Consider the following 15,976-nt stretch of genomic DNA (forward strand, 5'->3'; position numbering starts at 1 on the left):
CACAGTGTGAGACCCCCTCACGTAAAGGTCCACAGTAAAGCAGTGTAGAGGTGTGACTCCCGTACGCTTCATTGACAACATATTCCCTAAGGTTAGAGGTCTCTAGAGTTGTTCAAATAGAAAATAAAATACTGACTGGACACATTTAGGAAAGATGTCTATAATACCTTCTGTTAGTAATTAATTATTTGGCTTTCCCAATTTCACAATAGTTTTACAGTTTTATAGATGATATAAAAATTTAATTATTTAGATAATTTTCATCTATTGATAAATTCACTTTTTAGGTGTAACCCTTTATAATTCATACTATTTTCTAATTTTTAAATGAATGCCACTTTACCTTATGTAATACTCATACAAATTTAAATGTAGAGGGCATATAAAATATTTTTTATGAATAGTGAGGATGATGATGGGACTGATAATGATGGTGATGTGGCGGTAATGATGATGATGACAGGGATAAGAGTGACAGCCAGCCAATATTAAATTTTCACATGTTAAGTGCCATACAATGAAGTGCTTTCATAAAGTAGCTCATTTAATCTTCTCAACCATTTCATGTAGTAACTAATATTATCCCATATTCTAAAATTAAAAAAACAAGCTTCAGAGATATTAATAGATATGCCCAAAATATCTTGTAGCAGACAAAGCTTTGATTCTAATTGAGCCTGTCTGACTCCAGAGCCAAGCAGGCCAATGACAGCATACTGATTTTAGTTTTTTATTTTCCTCAGATGTCAAGATACATGTTTAATTAGTTTGAGTTCATAAAGCAGAATTCCCTGTGGAATTCTCCCAGGACAACACTAGGCTCAGGTCGTTGGTTTGAACATGGTTAAAAATCACCCATGATAACATCAAGGTATGTTTTGTCTGAAACTTTTTTTTTTTTTTGCTGAGCTGACATCTGTGCCAATCTTCCTCTATTTTGTATGTAGGTCACCACATCAGCATGGCCACTGCCGAGTGGTATAGGTTTGCACCCGGGAACCAAAGCCAGACCACTGGAGCAGAGCACGCGGGACTTAATCACTAGGCCACAGGGCTGGCCCCTGAAACATTTTATTTTTAAAGAACTTTTCCTTTGAACACATAAAATAACAACAAGCCTACATTACTAGCCTCACCTACTGAATTTACTATAATAGTCTATTATCTTAACCTTCACTTTCCTTTCTGAATGCCAAATGTACTTTGGTTAATAATATGTGAAATTTAAAATAATCTTTCAGACTCGCTGTTGTGTTTAGAGAAAATAGCAACAAAAGGGAGGATAAAAATAAGCATCAATAGGAATAGTATATATATTTTTGAACATCGAATTATAAGAATTATTGATGAATCTTTTTTCTTAATCTCTCAAAGCCCCAATTCCTCATCTGTGAGGAACGTGGTTATAATAATATCTATCTCATTTAGATAAAATGAGCAATAAAATTTTTATAATTGTTGTTATGGGCTGACTTGTCTCCCCTCAAAGTTCATTTGTTCAAGTCCTAACCCCCAATACCTCAGAATGCAACTGGTGGAGAGAGGGCCTTTAAACAGGTAAGTAAAACTACCATGAGGCTATTAGGGTGGCCCTAATCCAATTTGAATAGTGTCCTACTAAGAAGAGGAAATACAAAGAGAGACATCAGAACGTGTGTACAAAGGGACAACCACGTGAAAGGCAGCAAGAGGGTAGCTTCTGCAAGCCAAGGAGTAAAACCTAGTACAAATTTTTCCCTTATGGACCTGCCAGCACCTTGATCTTGGAGATCCAGCCTCCAGAACTCTGAGAAAATAAATTTCTGTTGTTTAAGCCACGCTTTGGTATTTTATATGGCAACCCTAGCAAACAAATACACATAAACCTATTAATATGCATACAGCCAGCCCTGGTGGTCTAGTGGTTAAGATTCAGGGTTGTCAGTCCCATGCTTCAGGTTCATTTCCTGGTCAGGGAACCACACCACCTACCTGCCATTTGTCATACTATGGTGGCTGCATGTTGCTGTGATGCTGAAAGCTATGCCACCTGTATTTCAAATACCAGCAGGGTCACCCATGGTGGACAGGTTTCAGTGGGGCTTCCAGCCTAGACAGGCTAGGAAGAAAGACCGGGCCACACTCTTCTGAAAAAATTGGCCATGAAAACCCTGTGAATAGCAGTGGATCATTGTCTGATACAGTGCCAGAAGGTGAGAGGATGGCCTGAAAAGACTGGGCTGGGTTCCACTCTGCTGTATACAGGGTGGATTAAAGTTGGAATCAACTTGACACTAACAACAAGTATGCATATACATCTATGTACATGTCTAGCAAAAATTAGTGGCTATTATTAGTCTTGATTTATATAACCCACTACCTAGAGCAGTGTTAGGATATAGAAGGTATTCAAATATTTATTAATGAATTTGTTGTTTCATGTATATTAAGTCTGTCTTCCTTCCTGGATTGTAAGCTCCTCCAGGGCAGCAATACTTTTTTGATTACTAGAGAATCTGGCGCAGAATTGAACAGAGAATGGACACTAATTGTATTACAGAATTCTCATTCCTCCAGCATAAATTTAATCAGAAAATTATTTTAAGACAGGCTTATTGAGGTATAATTTAAGACAGTAAAATTGTCCCCTTTGAAGTACACAGTCGATAAGTTTAGATAAATACGGACAGCTATATATCCACCAACATGATCTAGATATGGAAAACATCCATCACCCTCAAAACTTCCCTTGTGTTCCTTTGGATGCAAATCCCTCCTCTCCTTGCAGAAGCTGGAAACTGTGAATCTGATTTCCTATTTCTTATTGCCTAATTTCCTATGGCTTTGCTCTTTCCAGAATATTATACATATGGAATCATATACTAAGTAGCCTTAGTGCCTGGCTTCTTTTACTTAGCATACTGCTTTTGGGAACCATTCATTTTGCTGTGTGTATGAAAAGTTTGTCTCTTTCTATTGCTAAGTAGTATTTGTAGTATAGATGTACCACAGTTTGCTTATCCATTCACCGGTTGGTGGACATTTGAGTCTTTTCTAGAATTTGACAATTTTGAATAGAACTGCTATAAACAATTGTAGTACAGGTCTTGGTGCAGGGCATGTGTGGCCACTGTTCCTGGGCAGATATCAAGGAGAAGGGTTTATGAGCCATATGATAAGTCTATGTTTAGCTTTATTAGAAACTACCAAATATAATTTTCCAAAGTGGCTGTACCATGTTGCATTCCCACCAGCAATACTTTCATAAATTAGCTTTGCAAGTTATGAGAATTCCAGATGTTTCACATCTTTGCCAAACTTGATACTGTCAGTTTTTTGTTAGTTTGGGCCATTCTGAAATATTTAAGGTATTACTGTATTTGGGTTACTTTTCATTCCTCTGATGACTAATGATATTGAGCATCTTTTCATGTGCATATTGATGATTCCTACGATATCTTTTATGAAGAGTTTATTCAAATCTTTCATACATTTTAGTTGAGTTTGCTTTCTTATTGAGTTCTAAGAGTTTCTTATATACAGCGGATTCAAGTTCTTTATCAGATATGTGTTCTGCTTGGTTTCACATCCCTTAACAGTGTTATTCAAAGCACAAAACTTTTAATTTTTATAATATCCAATTGATCATTTTTTCTTTTATGGTTTGTGATTTTGTGTCCTTTCTAATAAATACTGGTCTACAACAAGGTAAAAATTATCTTCGTCTGTGTTTTCCCATAGGCATTTGATAGCTTATATTTAGGCTTCTGGTCCATTTCAAGTTAATTTTTTATGTGATATAAGAGAATAAGTTCCTGCTTTTTCATATTCAATTATTCAACACCATTTATTTAAAAGAAGATTGTTTCTCAATTGAATTACTTTTTATTGAAAAAAAATGACATACATGTATATATAGTTTGTACTCTCTATTCTGATCAATTGATCAATATTTTTATTCTTATTCCAAAGACACTATCTTGATTGCTATAGCTTTATAATGAGTCTTGAAATCAGTTAGCCTGAGTTATCCAAATTTGTTATTCATTTTAAAAATTAGTTTTACTATTCTGTACTCTTTCTAATTCCATATAAATTATAGACATAACTTGCTAATATCTATAAAAGCACCTTCTGGGATTTTTTTTGGAACTATGTTGAATAAATTGTATTTTGGAATTGTGTTGAATGAACTGCATTGGAATGAATTGATATTTTAAATATATTGCAATGTTTTGATGAATGTCAACAGTATAGATGTCAATTTACTTAGATTGTTTTAAGTTTATTTCACCAGGATTTTGTAAGTTTTAGCATGAATATCTTGCACAAGTATTGTTAGATATATTCCTAAATTTTTTTTGTTTTAATGATATTATAAATGGCATTTTTAAAATTTCAATAATCTATTGATCATTGATAAACTTTAGAAAATACTGGTCTTTGTTTATTGACCTTGTATATTGTGAATTTTAGTAACTTATTATTGCTAGTAGATTTTTGTTGATACTTCGAAATTTTCTACGTACAGAGTTATGCCATCCATGAAGAGATAATTTAATTTCTTCTTTTCCTATTTTTGTGCCTTTTATTTCTTTATCTAGCCTTATTGCACTTACTCGAATCTTCAGTACAATTTTAAATAAAAGTAGTGAAAGCAATCATTCTTGCCTTTTTCTAAATCTTAGAGGGAATCGATTGAGTATTTCACTATTGTATCTCATGTTAGCTGGACTTTTTTTAAAATATCCATTGTCACTTTAAGGATGTTGTGTTCTAAGTTTGAAGCAACGTTTTATAACAAATGGATGTTCTGTCGTTGACTTTATCTGATATTAATATAGCACCTCCAGCATTTGTTTTCTCATAATTCCATGGTTTATCTTTTCAATCCTTTTACTTTTGACCTACTTCTGTCTTTATTTGTAATGTGGCTTTGTTATAGACATGGATCTTGCTTATGAATCTGACAAAGTATCTTTTAATTGGGGCATTTAAATCATTTACTTTTGATATAATTGTTGATATTGTTGAATGTAAGCATATAATTTTTCTATAATTTTCTGTTTTTCTCAATTGTTTTCTATTCTCCTTCCACTCCTTTCCTGAATTCTTTTGGAGTATTTTGATGGTCTAATTTCGTCACCATTATTGGCATAGTAGTTATTCCTCTTTTAAAAATTTTAGCAGTTTCTCAAAATTGTATGATATTCATCATTTACTAGTTACAGCCTCTTTCAAAAATAATATTATATCAAAAAACATACAATGTAAAAAATTACACTAGTATAATTCCATTTCTTCCTTTCTGCTATTTTCCATACATATTACTTATTCAGTGTATTACTTTACTTTAGGACAATCATTTTTAAAAGATGTTAACTATAACAAAGACAAGTTTTTATATATACTTTCATTTGCACCCTTTCTGGCACTCATTATTTAAATGCATAGATCTAAGTTTCCTTCTGTTGTTATACTCCTGACTCAAGAGATTTTTCAAACATTTTTTTCTGGTGTAAGCCCGCTGGTAAGAATTCTCTCAGCTCTTTTTTTTTTTCCTGAAAAATCTTTATTTTGGCTTACCTTTTTGAAAAATTTTTTACTCAATATAAATTTCCTGATTGACAGATTTTTAAATTATATTCTGACTTTTAAAGAGGTGGTTCCATTGCATTCTGTCTTACATAGTTTTAGACAAGAAATCTGTTGTTTTCTTATCTTTGTTTCTCTGTGTACAATATTTCTTTGTTCTCTCATAATTTTTTTCTTTGTTTTTTTCAGCAACTTTTCTAAGAATTGTCAAGGTGTGCATGCATGTATTTTTGTGTAAATGTGACTGGGTTCTCTGAGCTTCTTGCATCTGAGGTTTGTTGCCTTTCATTAATTTTGTAATGCTATTATCTCTTCAAATACTTTTTTTTCTTATTATTTCTCTGTCCTCTTTCTGAGATTCCATTTACACTTATATTAGACCATTTGATATTGTCCCACATGTCTTGGGTATTCTGCTTTTAAATTAACACATTTTTTACTCTTCCAGTTTCATTTTGAATTATTTCTATCAGTGTTTAAGTTTGCTAATTCTTTACTCATGTGTGACTAGCATGCTAATAAATCTATCAAAAAAATTGTTCATCTCTGATATCATATTTATTTTTATGTGTAGCATTTCTATTTGACTTTGTTTCACTCTATTTTACTTGTAGCATTTCTATTTGGGCTATCACATTAGCCCAAACCCAACCTTTAATAATATATTAAATGTTAACTCTTGTCTTTTTACCTGCTTTTACAGTGGCTGTCTCTTCATCCCGTGTTCTGCCAGAGATGAAACAACTCATTTGTCACATCTCTCCTCAGAAAGGCCTACCACTCTTTGGAATTTACTCTACCCAGTTCCCTTGAGACCTCACCTCTGATAATTTTTAAAAAGGTTATAATTTTGTAGATTATTCTTTTCTTCTGTGTAAGGTAGGAGTAACAATCTCTTGCAGCTTTTTACATCCTGAGTAGAAGCACAACTCCCTATTGAAGATCTCTTGAGGAGTTTCCCACATATGAGTACTTGGTATGCCAAGATAGTCAAGTGCAACAGAAGAACAAAAAGGTAATTTTTATGGATAAATCCAATAAATTTATTTTACATGGGTTATATTTTGCACTTTAAATTTATAGTTCTATATTTTGTATCTCTAATGACTATATGAACAGAACTTTTAAAAGTTAAGAAAACTGAAACAAGTTTTAAAACCAATTTACTTCACCTAGAATTCTTTATTTCATAGTTATACTTCTACTATTATTGTGTGATTATCTATTTCTCCTTTTATGTCTGTTAATAATTGCTGTATATATTTAGGTGCTCTTATGTTAGATGCATAGATACTTACAAGTGTTATATTCTCTTGTTGGATTGTTCCCTTTATCATTATGTAGTGCCCTTCTTTGCTTATTACAGTTTTTGTTTTAAAGTCTATTTTGTCTGATATAAGTATTCCTACCCCTGCTTTTTTTTCTTTGCCATTTGCATTGAGTATCTTTTTCTATCACTTAACTTTCAGTTTCTGAGTGTCTTTAGGTCTGAAGTGTGTCTCCCATATGCAGTATATATATGGGTCTTGTTTTTTGATCCAATCAGCCACCCTACTCCTTTTGATTGCAGCATTTAGCCCATTGGCATTTAAAGTAGCTGTTGATAAATATGTATTTATTGTTATTTTGTTACCTTTTTCTGGGTGTTTAAATGCTTCTTCTCTGCTTTTTCTTCTTTTGCTCTCTTCCCTTGTAGTTTGATGGCTTTCTTTAGTAATATGTTTGACTTCCTTTCTCTTACCTATTTGCCTATTTATTATAGATTTCTACTTTGTGATTAGCATGAAGCTCATATATAATAACCTATGTATATAGCAATCTGTATTGAATTAGTGGTCTCTTTAGTTTGACCTCTTTCTAAAAGTTCTACTCTTTTACTCCCCTCCTCTCACATTTTATGTTTTTGTGTGTGTGTATCCATTACCCTCTTATCACTGAAATAGATAATTTTAGTACTTTTTGTCTTTTAACCTTTTATTATCTTCATAGGTGGTTGATCCGCAACCTTTACTGTATTTTTACCTTTACCAGTGATTTTATTGCCCTTTTCTAAAAATAATTTTCGTATTCCTATCTGTGGTCTTCTTTCCCACTTAAATAAGTCCCTTTAGCATTTCTTGTGGAACTAGTTTCTTGGTGATAAACTTTAATTTTTGCTTGTCTGGGAAACTCTTTGTCTTTACTTCCATTATGAATGATAACCTTGCCAGGTAGAGTATTCTTGCCTGTAGATTTTTTCCTTTCAGCACTTTAAATATATCATGCCACTCTCTTCTAAAGTTTAGGGTTTTGGCTGAGAAGTCAGCTGATAGCTTTATGGGCTTTCCTTTCTATATCACTTTTTGTCTTTCTCTTGTAGCTTTTAGGATTCTCTCTTTAATTTTGGACATTTTAATTATAATATGTCTCTGTGTGGGCCTCTTTGGATTTATCTTGTTTGGAGCTCTCTGTGCTTCCTGTATTTTGTTGTCTGTTTCCTTCCTTAGATTAGGAAAGTTTTCAGCTAGTATTTCTTCAAATAGATTGTCTGCCCCTTTGTCTCTCTCTTCTTTTGGGACACCTATAATACAAAGCTAGTGTGCTTGATGTTGTCTCAGAGTTCACTTAGACTGTTCTCATTCTTTTTAATTCTTTTTTCAATTATCACTTCAGTTTGGGTGATTTCCTTCAGTCTTTCATCTACCTCCCTGGTCCATTTTTCTGTATCATCTACTCTGCTATTGAGTTCCTCTAGTGAATTTTTCATTTCCAGTATTGTATTCTTCATTTCTGATTGGTTCTTTTTTATATTTTCCAATTCTTTGTTGATGTTCTTACTGTGTTCATCCATTCTCCCAAGATCAGTGAGCATCCTTATGAGTTTTTGTTTGAACTCTTTGTGAAGTAGATTGCTTATTTTTTATTTCATTTAGTTATTTTTCTGGGGTTTTGTCTTGTTCCCTTGCTTGAAACATATTCCTTTGCCTCCTCATTTTGCCTCTTTCTCTTTGCTTACATCTATGTATCATGTGTGTCAGTTATGTCTCCTGATCTTGGAGAAGCAGCCTTATGTAAGAGATGCCTTTTGAGGCCCAGCAATGTGCTTTCCTCTTGTCAGCAGTCCAAATGTTCCAGGAGTGACCCCTCTGTGTGCTACATGTGTCCTTCTGCTGTGGCAGGGTTGCTCTTGCTGCAGGTACCCAGAAAGTCTAGGCTTTCCCTCCCTGGCCAGCTGTTTGTAAACTGGGTTTGGGGAATCCCAGCACTATTGGCTGCAACGTCTAATAGCACACTCCTGTTTTAGTTTTTCTGTTATGTGAGTAGGCACCCAGTGTGGTTGGTTGATAGGCTCAGGGGCTTACAATTGCTTAGGCCTCAGGCCTGCAAGGCTGTTGTCAGCTCTCAAGATTTCAGCTGAGTGGGGCTGGCCCCAGGCATGGGAACACCCAATTGTTTCAGACTTTGGAAGGCAGAGCCAATCCCCTATGAGGCTGTTTGAGAAGCTCAGGTCTTCTGCTACTAATAAGCTCCATCTCCTACAGATCCACACACATTGTCAACACAGTCCTGGCTTGTGCACACATTTCAACCCCTGGAGTGGACCCAGTCAGTCACCTCAATACAGAGGTCCCCACACTCTCCACCAACGTCCCCCACACTCCACCTGCTCCTCATGCAGGCCCTGCCCCACAGAGGTGGACACACTTGCCTGCTCGCAGAGGGTCAAGGCACTCAGTCAATGCAGGCTGACAACTAGCCTGAGTGCTTGCTGTTGGATAGGGCCAGTCCCTAGGGCGGGCTGTCTGCCCCAGCTGAACTGGATTAAATCTGTGCTCTAGTGAGTGTGGCAGACCCTTGGGATAACAGACAAGGGCGAGAACTCTAATGGTGTCTGCCAGCATCTGTGTCAGTGTGCCTATACTAGGTCACAATAATGGCAGCTGCCAATGTCTCAGTCCCTGGAGAGGTCTCATCTCTCACCAAGATGCATGCAGATCCTACCAGGTGAGTCTCTTTTCACCAAAGGACTGTGCATCTTTCTTTCTGGTGCTTTTAGGTTGCTTTCTGAGACAGGTGAATTTTGCATGGGCCCTTTAAGAGCTGGGCTTTTCCACTTACTTCTGATAGCTTTTCTGGGGGTATTACTTGCCACAGTTAATAGCCAGTGAAAGCATATATTATGACATGCATCTCAGTTGTGCTGAGTCCAAAGTGTGCTTATAGCAGTAACACATTCCTGCTCAGGTCCCCGCTCCTCCAGGGGAGGCTGTGTATCTCGGGGTGGCTCATGGCTGGCTGGCTATGAAGCTCTGCAGCTTGTAAAGGTGGCTTTTATTCTCTCCAGAAGGAATTTCTGCCTCTTCCACTTCAGTTAGGACTGCCCCTTGTTGTGGGGGTTCTTTTAATCCAGTTTTCATTTCTCTCTTGGTGGTAATTTTTCCAAAAATAGTTGTAACCTGGTTGTGTTCAGGGGAGGAGGTAAGTTCAAAGTCCGCCTATGCTGCCACCTTTACGAGATCTCATAGTTATACTTTTAGTACAAATTCATTATACTAGAAATTAAGTGAGTTTGCAATATGAGTGGATGCCAGAGAATCAAGACAAGTTTTTTAATGCTAAAACAAGTTTCCTAACCCCCAGAGTGTCCTCAGTACACTCTGAAATTTGCAGGATAGCCAGAAGGGAAATATAATTTCATACTTCCAAAATTACAAATGGAAATTAGAATAAACTCTACTGCTACACAATTAGATGTATTTACCTAGAGCATACATTTTGTAAAAATGATATTGTTAAGTAAGAGAATTTGACAGGCTGAATGTTAGATTTATAAACCCAGGGTACCCACTCATGAGAGAAAGAAAGAATGACAACATGAAACAGCAAATGTATCAAGAACAAGCTCAAGGAAAGGAGGAAATCCTGCATACATATAACAAGAGGCTACTAGAGGCTTGAGAAACTCCGAGAGGCCTATGTTGAGAATGTTCTCTTATCCAGCTTCCCACTGCGAATGTCCCTGTGGGAAGAGCAAGGGCAGGAAAGTATTGCTTGTTTTAAAATCTCAATGAGAGGACTGAATACTTACTCTCTCAACCAATCCTTGATAGCTCATCGGGGGTGACACAGTTGCAATAAAGTATTTTGTTACATTACCAAAAAAACCAATCTGAGATACAGATGGACAGAAATGTTAGATTGCTCTGAAGGCTCTAATTTCTGGAATTTAAAGCTTGCATATATCTGCACATCAACTTTCTAATATAACTTTTTGGTAACATGCAAATAACCACAAATAAATGCAAATTTGTTGGTATTATCATGTTGGTACATCTTCCTAACTCAATATGTCTTAAAATATGGAAAGGAGAGTAGAAAATTTATATTCCTCCAACTTCTTTGCCACTTTATGAATTTCAGTAAGATAGAAAGTAGCCACTTTTGGACACATTTTACTAAAACCCAGCATTTCGTCTAAAGGTTGTTCTAACAACAAGGAAAAAGCCTGGAAAACATGAATATGGTACATTCCCTCTTGTCCCTTCAAACATCAGTCCACTCACAAGAACATAATAACAAACGGTAAATTGCAAAAGGTAACTAGCCTATCTCCTATGATTAGCAATCATTACATTGCTCATTGCTCTGCCATTGTGTGTCCTTGTACATAATCTTCTCTGTTCAGTTCCATCTTTTTAAAAAAGCTCCAAAAAAAAAAAAATGTCAGACAAGTGATTATAACCATGATGACCTAGTTACAGGGGATTACAACCAAGACAGATGAAGGCCTTTTTTGGATAAATTCAATACAGACTTAAGCCTGGCTTGATTCCAAATCTTAAGCACTTGAAATGAGACTGTGCTCTAAAAAGATAGATTTTATTTAGTAATCTTCATAGCCACATTTCCACTTCTCAAGCCCTAGACACTGTAGCTTTGTGTGCCTCTGAGAACTTTCCTCATTAGATACATTGTCAAATTCAGTACTATATGACATTTCATGAAAAATGAAGGTATCCCTGAGAAGAGTAAATGCAGTATTAATCAACCCAATTTGAAACCTTTTAAAAAGACTCCTATAGCACTATAATCTTTGTCCACTAGGCCATTGAATGCACGCCATTTTTATGCAATATCACATAACAGACAAAAAGTTTGATTCTATACTGAAATGTCAACTCAAGTGTAAATAATGGCTATACATTTGTGCAACGTGTATTTTCTTTTTTCTGAATTTGGGAATATGCTGAGAATAAATGGGGGCAAAATTACTATAGTAAAACTACAATTTTTTGTACTTTCTTAACTGCACATATATAGCAGCGATAAATAAAATATAAAAAGAGAAAATCAAAAGAATAAACAACATTCTAGTAGAAGATAAACTCTTTTGTAAACTGGAAATGGAACATAAATACAAAGCAGTGAGGACAATGGAGCCAAGGCCTTGCTGACTGTCAGGTTTGGGAGAAGATGGTAGCAGACTGAAATTTAGTTACAGATGGTTCACAGAGACTAAAGAGTCCTTCATATGCCTGGAGTCTAATTTAGACTCTTTACCTGAAGAAAGAAGCTAAGAACAACTGCTGCTGATGTCTGTCTGTGGCTAGGGCTCATAGGAACATGTGGGCTGAAGAGAAGGGAGGATAAAAACATAGCCTTACAAACAGGAAATAAACCAGCTCTGACTCTGTACTAGCTGGATCCACAATATCCCAAAGTAGAAAAGCCAAAATAATAGATCTGATTCTAGATGCTGATTCTTAAGGAACATGGTTCAGACAAACCACTAGACAGAAGATCACATCGGGGTAGGGAGGCAGACAGAGAGCAAGCAAGCAAGAGAATCCTTTCCAATCAAAATAAGCTTACAAATAAAAATTCTGAATTGCTTGAGGAACACACAAAAAGAAAACAAAAATCAACAATTAGAATATAAATTCACTCCATTTCAAGTCAATTCATAAAAGTATTTAATAAACATTTTATAAGTAAATATATTTAAGATGCTTTACATTATAAATTAAGATATCATTGATAAAAGATAAAAAAAGGAACTGTTAAGCAAGAGCAAAGGAAATGTGTATGCAATAGGTACAAGTAAATGTTAAAAGAATCCACTAGTAATCTAGGAGAAAATATAATCATTGTAGTGAAAACTCTAGTAGATTGTTACAATAATAGCCCCCAAAGAATCATGACCCACTTATTCCACACCCTTTGCAATATGATTTCCCTACTCTTTCTATGAAAAACTAGTGTCTGACTCTCACCTCTTTAATCTGGCTTGGCTCTGAGACTTGCATTAACTAATAGAATATGGCAAAAGTGACATAGTGTGACTGCTATACTAGACTTAAGAGATTTTGAACTTTTGCTTTCTTTGTCATTGAATGAACCTTTCATCATGTGAAGAAGCCAATTCTGGTCTGTAAAGGATGAGAGGCCATGCAAAGGAGAAACAAAAAGCTACAGCCAACAGCCAACACCAACTGCCAGACATGTAATTAAGAACAACTTGAAATATCCACCCCAGTTAAGCTTCAGATGACTGAAACCATATATAAGTGATACCAGGTGAGATCAGCATAAAAACTGCCCGAGTTCAAAATAAATTAAACAAACAAATAGTTGCTGTTTTAAGCCACTGAATTTTGGAGTAGCTTGTTACACATAAATTAGTAACTGTCACAAAAATTGCTACCCATAAATGGGGTGCTGCCATAACAAAAACCTAAAAGCTTGACGTTGGCTTTGATATGAGGTGGTAGGTGGAGGCTGCAAGATGGTGCAGAAACTGGTGGTATTAAATAGAAAAACAGTGAGAAACTGTTCTTTGTGTCTGGAAAGATGGGGATCAGTAATTCCAAACTATTGGCAAAATTTAAGCCTTCAATAACTGGGAAGATTGAAAGTGTGCTCAAAGAACTAATAAATCTGACCAAGGAGATGTCCAGGTGGAAAGTTGAAATTGGTGATTGACTTTTTGTATCTGTCCATGATAAATATAAGATGTGAGAGATAAGCTAAAGAGAGAATGATTCAGCTGGCAAGTAGAATTTAAAGGAAATATAAAGAATCGAGACATGCTGGATTATAAAATAAAAACATTTCATATTTCTAAACTTTCCAGCTATAGTCTCAGAGTAAAGTCAAATCAAATGTGTAGCTATAATATCATTAGTTAAAAACACAGAGAGGATTTATGGGAGTGCTCAGTAAACCCTCACAGCCAGACAAAGATTTTCTAAGAATGTTAAAGATATTGTCTCATAACAACCTCACATATGGCTCAAAGCAAACAGAGGTTGATTTTTAAAGGATTACGGATGTGGCTTTTGGGCATGGAGGAAATATCTATTTCATTATTTCAAAATCTTTTCAGGCAGTTATAACAGGCTCAACTATAGGGAGCACGCAGTTCAAAACAAAAAGAAGCCTCTGAGTTCCTAAATTTCTATGGTCAGGAAACATGCTGAGAATGCCTTTCAGAGAAAAATTGGGCCCTTACTAGAGTTCATTTCTTTACCCTGAAAGAGGAGGATCTGACATATGGCTGGATTTCAGAATTGCTATAGTATAGTGACAGCTACATTATTTACCCCATTTCTCCCCTTTTTGATTGGGTATGTCTGTTGTAGTTATTCTGTGCCTGTCTTACTATTATATATGTTGAGTGTATAGGGTGTGGATAACCTGCCCTTTCACTTTATAAGTCTCTAGATTAAGAGTGGCTGTACCTGAAGAGTTGCAAATGAGGAGCCTTATCTATCACCTAATCTGTTATGACAATAATGCCATGATCAGATAAAATTGTTGGGCCATAAGGAGGGACTAAGTATATTTTGTATGTGGGAAAAATATGAGCCATTTGATCTAGATGGTGGGTACTATAATAGATTGTTTCCATACCACCCCTCCTCCAAATCACACTTCTCTCTGTCCACATTCTTTTGAAATATGACTGTGAAGCTTCTCCCATTAACTGGTAGAATCTAGTTCTCCACCACCTTGATTCTAGGCTGGCCTTCTTCTCGCTTTAAACAATAAACTGTGGGGAAGAATTTGTTGTGCAGATCTGAGGTCTAGGCTTTAAGACATCTTGCAGCTTGTGCTTTCAACCTCTTGGTTTGTCTCCCTCATCATATGAACAAGCTGATCATGACTTACTGGCGCAGGAGAGGCTACATGGATGAGAAATAAGGCACCCCAGCCAACCATCACCACCAACTGCCAAACAGGTAAGTGAGGCCATCTTGAAACATACTTCCCATTGAGCTGACTGTAATGCACGATTGAGTCCAGCCATGATCAGAAGAAGAATCACCTAGTGAAGCCCAGGCCAAACTGAAAAATCATGAAGAAATAAATGACTGTTTTAATCATAAAGTTTATCTGGGGGAGAAGAGGTGTGGTTATTACATGTGATAGAGAACTGATACCCAAAACTATTAGATAAACTAAAATCTAGCCAACAATCAAAGAGAATTAGTGAATTATAACAGAATATGGGGCATTCACTCAGAGCAAAACACAAAGTGATAAATAATTTTCTTTAAATAGGAAAAAGATATGAGACATGAAAAACAGTTTTAAGAGAGCCTTAAATATGACTAATAGGAGTTCCAGAAGAAGAGAATGAAGAGAGTGGCATAGCAGAAATACCCAAAGAGAGGACTTTTGAGAACTAAGTTATGAAATTGTATTCTGAGCACTAAGGAGATAAATAAACCTAAACCTACAGCTCATTATGGTGAGACTGTAGCATGTAAGTAAAAAAGAGAATATATTTTAAAATGTCAGAAGGAAAAGACACATTAACTACAAAAGAACAGCAAACCAATAACAGACTCTTTTTCACTGACACAATAGGTGCCAGAAAATAATGAAGTAATATCTTCAAAGTGTAGAAGGAAAATAATTCCGTTTAGGATTCTATATCCAACTAAACTTAACTTTCAAGAGTTTAATAAAATCAAGAAATTTTGCAGACATACAAATGTTAAGAATTTATCACTCATAAAATATCACCAAATTAACAAGCAAATCATGTTTAATTTTTATAGTTAATCTAGAGAAAATGCATAGAATATAAGAACATCAGTCTGTATAGAAATAGATAAAACACATCATTGCACTTAATTAACTAATAACTAACAATAAAATAACTAAACCTGCCATTTCCATGGGAATATAAGTTCCATGATGATTTTGTTTAGCCCTGAATTGTAAGACATAGTACCTGGAACATGGGTTCGATAAGTATTTATTAAATTAAGAATTTAAGTCCTTGTATTTGTGAAGAGGATGAAACTATTAAAAAAAATCCTGATTTGTCAGAAAAAAATAATTAGTTGGCCCTAGTGGTCTAGTGGTTAATATTCAGCACTCTCACTGCAGAGACCAGATTGGTTTCCCAGTC

This window comes from Equus przewalskii, chromosome 9, assembly GCF_037783145.1.
Source record: "Equus przewalskii isolate Varuska chromosome 9, EquPr2, whole genome shotgun sequence".
Taxonomy (NCBI): domain Eukaryota; kingdom Metazoa; phylum Chordata; class Mammalia; order Perissodactyla; family Equidae; genus Equus; species Equus przewalskii.